Genomic DNA, 8,631 nt, shown 5'->3' with positions numbered 1-8,631 from the left:
AGTTGTATCGAGTGTGTAAACCTTTCCTATGTCTTATGTTTTACTGATGTAAAATGAAGTGCCTTAGAGAGAAAGTTCTGGTCATAGAATTAACATCTGACATTGATTGCACTCAAAGTCCACCATCAGAATTTATGTCATGGGCAAAACCAATTCAAATGAAAGTTTGCTCTTTGAAGAGAAAGTTGGACATTGTGAACCAGGAATGGGTAAAAACACGCGGTCACATTGTGGGATACATTATATTCGGCATTTCTACGGAAACAAATAGGAGGAGCGAAGCAGTAATTGCGACGAGAATAGTGAAATAATATTCGTCCACCCGTATTCTTTATTCGACTAAACTTGAGAGGCTCCAAACATTTGGAACCAAAGACATCTGATTGCACTGAGCAATTTAAAGACAATAATGACAGATAAGTAGCTAATTAGTTAATCACGGTAACTAACTGCTAATTTACTTAACATCGAGCTAAAGACACCTAATTATTCAATCTAGACCTCAAGTGACCAAATAGTTCAAGAAATAAAATACCGATTACCAACAAATAAAGAAGTTAATTAAATAATTAAATAATTAATGAAGACTTGACAGTACATGCACTGTGTCGGGATTTTAATAAGTGGGAGTTTGTGGGCAATGAGACTATCCCAGGCAGCCACAGTGAGGTGAGAGTATTTACCCTTGACATCAAGACAGCATTTGACCGAGTGTGGCATCAAGGAGCCCTCGTAATATTGAAGTAAATGGGAATTAGGGGGAAAACTCTCCATTGGCTTGAGTTAGGCCTAGCACAAAGGAAGATGGTTGTCGTTGTTGGAGGTCAATCATCACAGCCCCAGGATATCGCTGAAGGAGTTCCACAGGGCAGTGTCTTAGGCCCAATCATCTTCAGATGTTTCATCAATGACCTTGCCTTCATCATAAGGTCAGAAGTGGGGAAGTTCACTGATGATTGCGCGGTATACAGTTCCACTCGCAAATCCTCACACAATGAAGCAGTCCGTGCCCTCATGCAAGGACAACATTCAGGCTTCACAAGCAACATTTACACCACACAATTGTCAGGCATTGACAATCTCTAACAATATAGCGTCTAACCACGCCCAACCTTGACGTTCAACGGCAATGACCCATATTATTCGATCGCAGGCCTCCCGCGGGCGCAGACCTGCGATCTGGAAAATCTGCGCCCTTATCTGAGGGCTCCCAGGACTCGCACACTTTCGCTCCTGGATATCACCAAACTTGAAGTGCGTAGGGCCAACATATCCCAGGGGTGCGTCTAGTTCGCTGCATCCTTGGGATCATGTGGGCCATGGGGATCCAATCACAGAAGGGAATCTACCTTCATGCATTTGACAGGAAGACCTGTCAAATGCATGAACGGAGATCAGTGAAAAAACATAGTAAAACTTTAAATAAATTAGAAAAAACATCACATTTTAAAATGACTTGAAATTAAAATAAATTAAGTATTTTAAACAAAAATTTAATTTTTTGAAAAAAATAATTAAAGTTTTTCACAGGGCTAAAAATAAACTTGCCTTTTCAAAAGTATTTTTAAATGATAAATCAGTGGGAAAAATGTTTTTATTTTACTTTTTTCAAATCTTTTTCTGGTATAAGCAGGCCTTATGCATTTACCAGGTGTAAGAATTGAAAGGGTTTTCTGCGGGCAGAGGGTCTCCAAAAAGCAGAACTATCCACCTGCAGAGGCCCTCTTCCAGGGCAGCCAGAGGCTCTGTCACGAGCATTCTTGACAGGTCGGGAATGCCGGTTTTCAGCGCATGCGCTGTGCATGCCAGAAACCGGCATTTCTGATGTCCCTATCCGATATCCGGCCCATTATCTTCGCCGAATCTGCCACCATCAAAATCCTGGGGGTCACCATTAACTAGAAACGTTACTGGACCAGCCATATAAGTACTGTGGCTATGAGAGCAGATCAGAGGCTGGGTATTCTGTGGCGAGTGTCTCACCTGCTGACTCCTCAAATCCTTCCCACTATCTACAAGGCACAAGTCAGGAGTATGATGGAATACTCTCCACTTGCCTGCAGTTCAAACAGCACTTAACAAGCTCGACATCCCCCAGAACAAAGAATCTCGCTTGATTGTCACCCCATTCAGCACCTTAAACATCCACACCCTCCACCACCGGTGCACCATGGCTGCGATGTATATCATCTACAAGATACATTGCAGCAACTCGCCAAGGCTTCATTGACAGCACCGCCCAAACCCGTGACCTCTACCGCTTAGAAAGATAGGAGCAGCAGGCTCATGGGAACAACATCACCTGCAAGTTCCCCTCCAAGTTACACACAATCCTGACTTGGACATATATCGCTGTTCCTTCACCGTTACTGCGTCAAATTCCTGGAAGTCCCTCCCGAAAAGTTATGTGGGAGTACCTTCACCACACAGAATGCAGCAGTTCAAGAAGTTCACCACCACCTTCTCAAAGGCAATTAGGGCTGCATAATAAATGCTGACCTTGCCAGCAACTCTCACATCCCAGAAAGCAATAAAAATAATCTGCAAGAAATGTCTCTGCTTCGAGACACTCTGGCTCAGAGTCTTTGAGCAGGAATGTGAGCTCGAAACACTCCGACACATAAGGGAGGATGGGGAATTCCTGCATAATATACGCCAGAATACAGTTACACACCAGAGGAAAGATTAGGTACAGAAAGGGGAGAGTGTGACTGTCAGTCAACTAGGTAAGAGCAACGTAGGAGAGGTAGTGCAGGAGGTCCATCGGAATGATTTAATCAGTATAAAGTAGATGATACCTGTGAGGATAAGGTGAAAGACTGTGGGAAGCACAGCCAGAATGCCGGCCAACGCATTATGGAGCAGAAGCTTCTCCAAGGGAGCAGGTGCAGAATAGAAAAGTTTAAGTTATGGGGGATTCTATAATTAGGTGGATAGTTAGTATTCTTTGCAGTCAGGATCGAGATTCCCGTAGGGTATATTGCGTACCTGGCGCTAGAGTAAGGGAAATCTCCAAATGGATAGTAAATAATCTGGAAGGAGAGAGGAGGATCTCATTGTTGTGCTCCATGTCGGAGCCAACAACAGAAAATCATAGATATTTACGGCATAGAAGGAGGCTATTCGGACCCATTGTGCCTGTGCCGGATGAAAAGGAGCTGTCCAACCTAATCTCACTTTCTAGCTCTTGCTCCGTAGCCCTGTAGGTTCTGGCACTTCAAGTGCATGTCCAAGTACTTTTCAAATGTGTTCAGGGTTTCTGCCTCAACCACCTTTTCAAGCAATGAGTTGCAGAACTCCAACACCCTCAGAGTGTAATCCTTCTACCAATTATTTTAAATCTATGCACCCCGGTTATTGATCTCTCTATCCACTCTATCTAGGCTCCTCATAATTGTATACACCTCAATCAAGTCGCTCGTCAGCCTCCTCTGTTCCCAAGAAAACAACCCCAGCTTATCCAGTCTCTCCTCATGGATGAAATTCTCCAGTTCTGGCAACATCCTCGTAAATCTCTCCGCTACCCTCTCTAGAGCAATCACATCCTTCCTGTAATCTGGTGGCCAGAACTGTACGCAGCACTCTAGCTGTGGCCTAACTAGTGTTTTATATAGTTCAAGCATAACCTCCCGGCTCTTATATTCCATGCTTTGGCTAATAAAGGAAAGAATAGGTGATTGGTGGGTGAGTATCAGCGTTTTAGTCTCCCTAAGTTAATTGCGTGACTGAAGACTTTATGTAAGAGAGTATCAGGAGCTAGGAGCTAACTTCAAAAGTAGGACTTCACGGGTAATAATCTCGGGATTATTAAGTGTGAGGTCCGGTTTTTCGCTTTTGTTCGGATTATTACCTGAGCCACGTGGTAATTGGTATAGAGACAAACAGATTAGGATGGTCAATACTTAGCTATAGGAGTGGTGTGGGAAGGATGGGTTCCATTTCATGGGACACTGGCACCAGTATTGGAGCAGGTAGGAGATGCACCATTGGGACGGGCTGCACCTGAAGCGGGCTGGGATAAAGGTCCTAGTGGAAAGAATAACTAGGACTGTAAATACGACTTTAAAATAATAACATGGAGGGGCGGGGGTGGGGGTGACTGCTAGAACTTGCAGAAACCTAACAATAAAAGAATATAAAAGAGAGTAGAGGACAAACTAAAGGAAGGAATAAAGACAACACGAATAGCCAGAGAGCGGATAAATTCATAGACAATAAAGGTAAAATCAAGGAGTGACTTCACAGGACAGCAGATAGGTGATTGGTGGGTGAGAGGGGCAATATCGGTAGAGCGCCAATCAATGTTCCGTGCAGCGCTGCCGGATTCGGAGGATTCTTCCCTCCCTTAAAGGGAAGGGCCAATGTTCACAGCAGTTAAAGGTAAGGCTGGGGATGCGTCGACGATGGCACGTCCGATCCGCGAGCAGCAGCCCCAAGCACTGTAAGAGTGTGCAAGGCTGATCGATTGCGGCAATTAAAAATAAAAAAACCCAGCACTGAGGGGTGAGGATATTTTTTTGGCGCATCTGACCACCAATCCCTTTCATTGCCGCTCCCCAAGCAGCCAGCCGAGGACACAACCGCTCCTGCAGCTGCCGTTGCTGACGTCCGGCAAAGCTGCAGGGTGCGGAAGTGAATTTGGGAACCGGTGCAGTAACGGGGTGATGCGCACCGGATGTCGTCACTTTCTCCGGGGCACAGGAGATCGAGGCGAAATGTTTTATTGCCAGCGCTAGCCCCTGATTGAATTTTGCGGTAGTTGTTTCTATCACTCCGACCCGGCGATAAGTCGTTAGTGCCCCGTTATCACTCCCCAGCGGTGATAACAGGAGGCGCAAAGGAGGCCAATTTCTAGTAGGCCTTAAGTTTATTTCCCTAAGTTAGTTCATAGTTGAATAAATAGAGGCATGGCAGGGCACCTCAGTCCCGTGGAATTAACATTCTGGCCTAGAAATTGGGTATAGCCCCGCTTGAGGCATTAGAACTGGTGCTGCGCAAAGTTTAAAGCCAGATGAAACGTATCGCTGCCTGGCGAGATATTGGGTTGCATCGCCCCCAAAGGGGATTGAGGCGCTAACTCAGACTTTGCACGGGGCTCCTAAGGCGCAAAAATTCAGGCGCTACCCAATATCGTCACGGACGGGCGCAGCGCAGGTGATCTCAATTACCGGAAACCACGAGACTTCCAGGCGCCGGCTGGCTCTTAAAGGGGTGGGTCAGTCAGCCTGAGCTGCTACACTCAATGCCCTGTAGGCCTCAGAATCGTTGCTCGCCCTTCTCTGGTGCAACAAGCTTGGTGAGGATGGAGAAGGTGGGACAGAGAGCAGAGCGCTTCAGCACTGAGGCCCTGGACCACTTGGTGTCTGCAGTTGAGCACCGTCGAGATGTTCTGTATCCTGACAATGGCAAGAGGCCGAATCAAAAGGCTTACTGGCGATCTTGGAGGGAGGTTTCTCAGAGGGTCAACTCCAACAGCTTAGCGACCAGGACCCCTGTTCAGTGCAGGAAGAAATTCAACGACCTCACTCGGGTTGTTAGGGTGAGTGTTGGTTATGCAAACTTCTGATTCCCTCCATCTGCACCTAACTTCGAGGACCCTGTTGCCATGATGCCCCAATGGCCATCTGTCAGCAAGCACCCATGGCCCTTTCTGGGCACACACATGGACATTTCTCTCAAGGCATCATGTAAGGGCCCTTGCACCATGGGGGGCATGAGATGATCTCTCAAGGCCACATGTAAGGGCCCTTGCACCATGGGGGCATGATATGATCTCTCAAGGCATCATATAAGGGCTGTTGCACTATGGGGGGCATGAGATGATCTCTCAAGGCATCATGTTACAGAACTTCCCCTTCTTTCCCCCTGCAGTCCAAGCTGGCGACGATGCTGAGGGAGCAGCGTCGAACCGGTGGTGGACCTCTACAAGTCGTCACTCTGGCGGATCTCGAGGAGAGAGTGCACCAGATTCTTGGAGGACGTCTGTCTGGTCCTGTTACCACAGCAGCTGCCGAGCCCATTTCCGACAGCGAGGGTAAGGCTCTCTCCTTTTTCAGCTGTTTCCTTCCACTTGGTCCCCCCGCCAGCATGCTTCCTCAGTGTGCAGCCATGTCAGAGCCTTGCCGCAATCTGCCATGCCTTTCCGCCAACCTGTCCTTTTGCTAAAGCCACTCTTCCACCTCCCTGCTTTCAGATGATGCATCACCAACTGGGGATAGACGCCCTGAAGCTGCCAGTGCCAGTGCCTCCGGATTTGAGGATCAGGAGGAAGCCGGCCCATCCGCTCCAATCTCAGAGGAGCATACACATGTACAGACTGGGGATAGTAGTTGCCTGGAGGGGAGGGGGGGGCTCTGATGATCAAGCAGTTGCCGGACCAAGCGGCATGCAGCAACGCAAGGGGGGTAGGCAAGTTCGGCCACCGTCTCCCCAGAGGGCAAGGCAGGTAGTGATGACTGCTGCACAGAGTGCAGAGGAGGTGCGTTGCCTGGCTGAAATGAGCACCCAGGCCCGGCTTAGGCACACTGAGCTGATGGCTGCAGTGGGGAGGATGCCTCAATCAATAGATTCACTGGCAAAGAGTGTGTTGGACTTCGGGGCAACAATGGAGAGGACTCTCCAGGGCTTCGGGGCAACAATGGACAGGACTCTCCAGGGCTTCGGGGCAACAATGGATAGGACTCTCCAGGGCTTCGGGGCAACAATGAAGAGGTCTGTCGAGGGTTCAGGACAACAATGGAGAGGTCTGTCGAGGGCTTTGCACCAACAATGGAGAGGACTGTCCAGGGCTTCGAGGCTGCTATGGAAAGGACTGTTCAGGGCTTCAGACAATCCCTGGAAAGGTCTGTCCAGGGCTTGTCCGAGGCAGTGGAGCGGTCAGCAATGTCTGAAGCAATGCAAAGAACTGTCCAGGGTTTCTCCGAAGCACTGGCACATGGCTCGCTGGTCCTCACTGCTGCCACGCAGTCACTTGCCAGCCTCGTCCACACCCAGATTGAGGCAACGCGAACTCTCACTGCAGCCACCCTATCTGCCTCAGCTAGGATCACCCCGGGCCCTTCCAGTACCACACAAGGCCAGGAATCAGTGGAGCAGTCGCTTGTGGTGGTGGAGCCAAGCCGGTCCCCTCTGAGAGCCAGTGTGTCATCTGACCATGGTGCAGGTGTCCTCTCTCGGCAGGTGACCATTGCTCATGCCATCACGGGAAAGTCTGCTGTCCAGCTGCCACCACCTGCAGTTCACACTGCTTCAAGCCATGGCCAGATCAAGCAGCCAGCCTCCGCACCCTCCAAGCCCAGAGGTCGTCCAGGCCGTCCATCAGGGGCTTCTGCACTTCCAGACAGTCAGCAGGCATCCCCCAGCCTTCACCCCGCCACTGGGGTTCAATTACATAGGAGCAGCAGGGAGGGAAGTGGCCGAGCGCGAAAGAGAAGTCGTTCTTGTAGTGTATGTACTTTGCAGAAGGAACTATATTCTGCAGCCCCTGTATACTGCAGTACCAGTAGTGACCACCCCTGTATATAAGCCTGTGTAGTAACATTTGCGTAGTAGTTCCAGGTTGCCTCCATTCAGTAAAGACCTGTTATAACCAACTCCTGCAGTCCGTGTCTCAATTATTCACGGACATAATACTGGCGATGAGCAGATACGAACTTACCTACAGTCTGCACCACCTCATGGGGATCCATCCCTGAAGCGAAGTTATCAGAGGTCAAGGCCAGAAGGAAGAAAGAAACAGAAGAAACGGGCATTGACCGTGGGCATCCGCCTCTGTGTCAGCGGAGTTGAAGATTTGCAGGAGAGGCTGTTGAGTGTGGGGCTTGGTTGTCCTGTTGATGGTGCTTCAGCTAATGAGGCTGGTGGCAGGTAGTACACTGATCCTTCCTGGGCTGCGGCGGTCTAGAGCTCGAGCGGGTGGCTTTGCAACGGGGCCGAGCAGCGTTGTCGGGAAGTGGAGAGAGAGAGAGGGTGGAGCACACAGGGCGCGGCCGGTGCTACGAAGCCGGGCAGCGTACAGACCCGAGAAGAGGGAGGCAAGAGTCCCGCAGGGTTGTTCCGATGACGGGGAAAGAATAAAAATTAAACGCGCAGAAAGCCGCGAGGAGCTGCAATTTGCCACGGGAACCGCGGACAGCGGCGTTAGCAGCAGCGTGGGGGGTAAGTGCGCGAAGACCATAGGGCATCGCCATCAAGGCATAAAACGCCAGCAACTGCGCTAGCAACAGCGGAGAAGACAGAAAGCGCTGGAGGCACCATCTTAATCCAGCGGGGAAGAAGGCAAAGTGCGGGAGGTGCCATCTTAGATTTCCAAGATACCGAAGACTGGCAATATCACTGCCTTCGATAATGCAATAGAAGACTGGACCATGTATGTGGAAAGAGTCGAGGTATATTGCGAGGCAAATGAAGTAGCCGATGAGAAAAGGCATCGGTACTGCTAAACTTAATGGGCGCAAGAATGTACGGCCTATTGCGGGACCTGATTACTCCAGCCAAACCGAAGGCGAAGAGTTTTAACGAAATTGTTGCTATCCTACAGGAACACCTAAATCCTACACCGCTGCTGATAGCAGAAAGATTTAAATTCCACAGGAGAAATCAGCATAAAGATGAGAGCAATGCTGATTACCT

General features: G+C 49.3%; 1 protein-coding gene across 1 annotated transcript in view; it reads left to right on the top strand.

Annotated features, from left to right (window-relative positions):
* LOC147105519 (tyrosine-protein phosphatase non-receptor type substrate 1-like) overlaps positions 1-8,631 on the top strand; it is a 191,153-nt gene that overhangs the window by 30,175 nt on the left and 152,347 nt on the right. The gene's annotated exons all lie outside the window — the stretch shown is intronic.

Source organism: Somniosus microcephalus, chromosome 17 (genome assembly GCF_052327205.1).
Source record: "Somniosus microcephalus isolate GS21.2 chromosome 17, FLI_Smic_1.0, whole genome shotgun sequence".
Taxonomy (NCBI): domain Eukaryota; kingdom Metazoa; phylum Chordata; class Chondrichthyes; order Squaliformes; family Somniosidae; genus Somniosus; species Somniosus microcephalus.
Note: the sequence above shows the minus strand (reverse complement) of the source record. Positions and strands in the feature narration are given on the sequence as shown.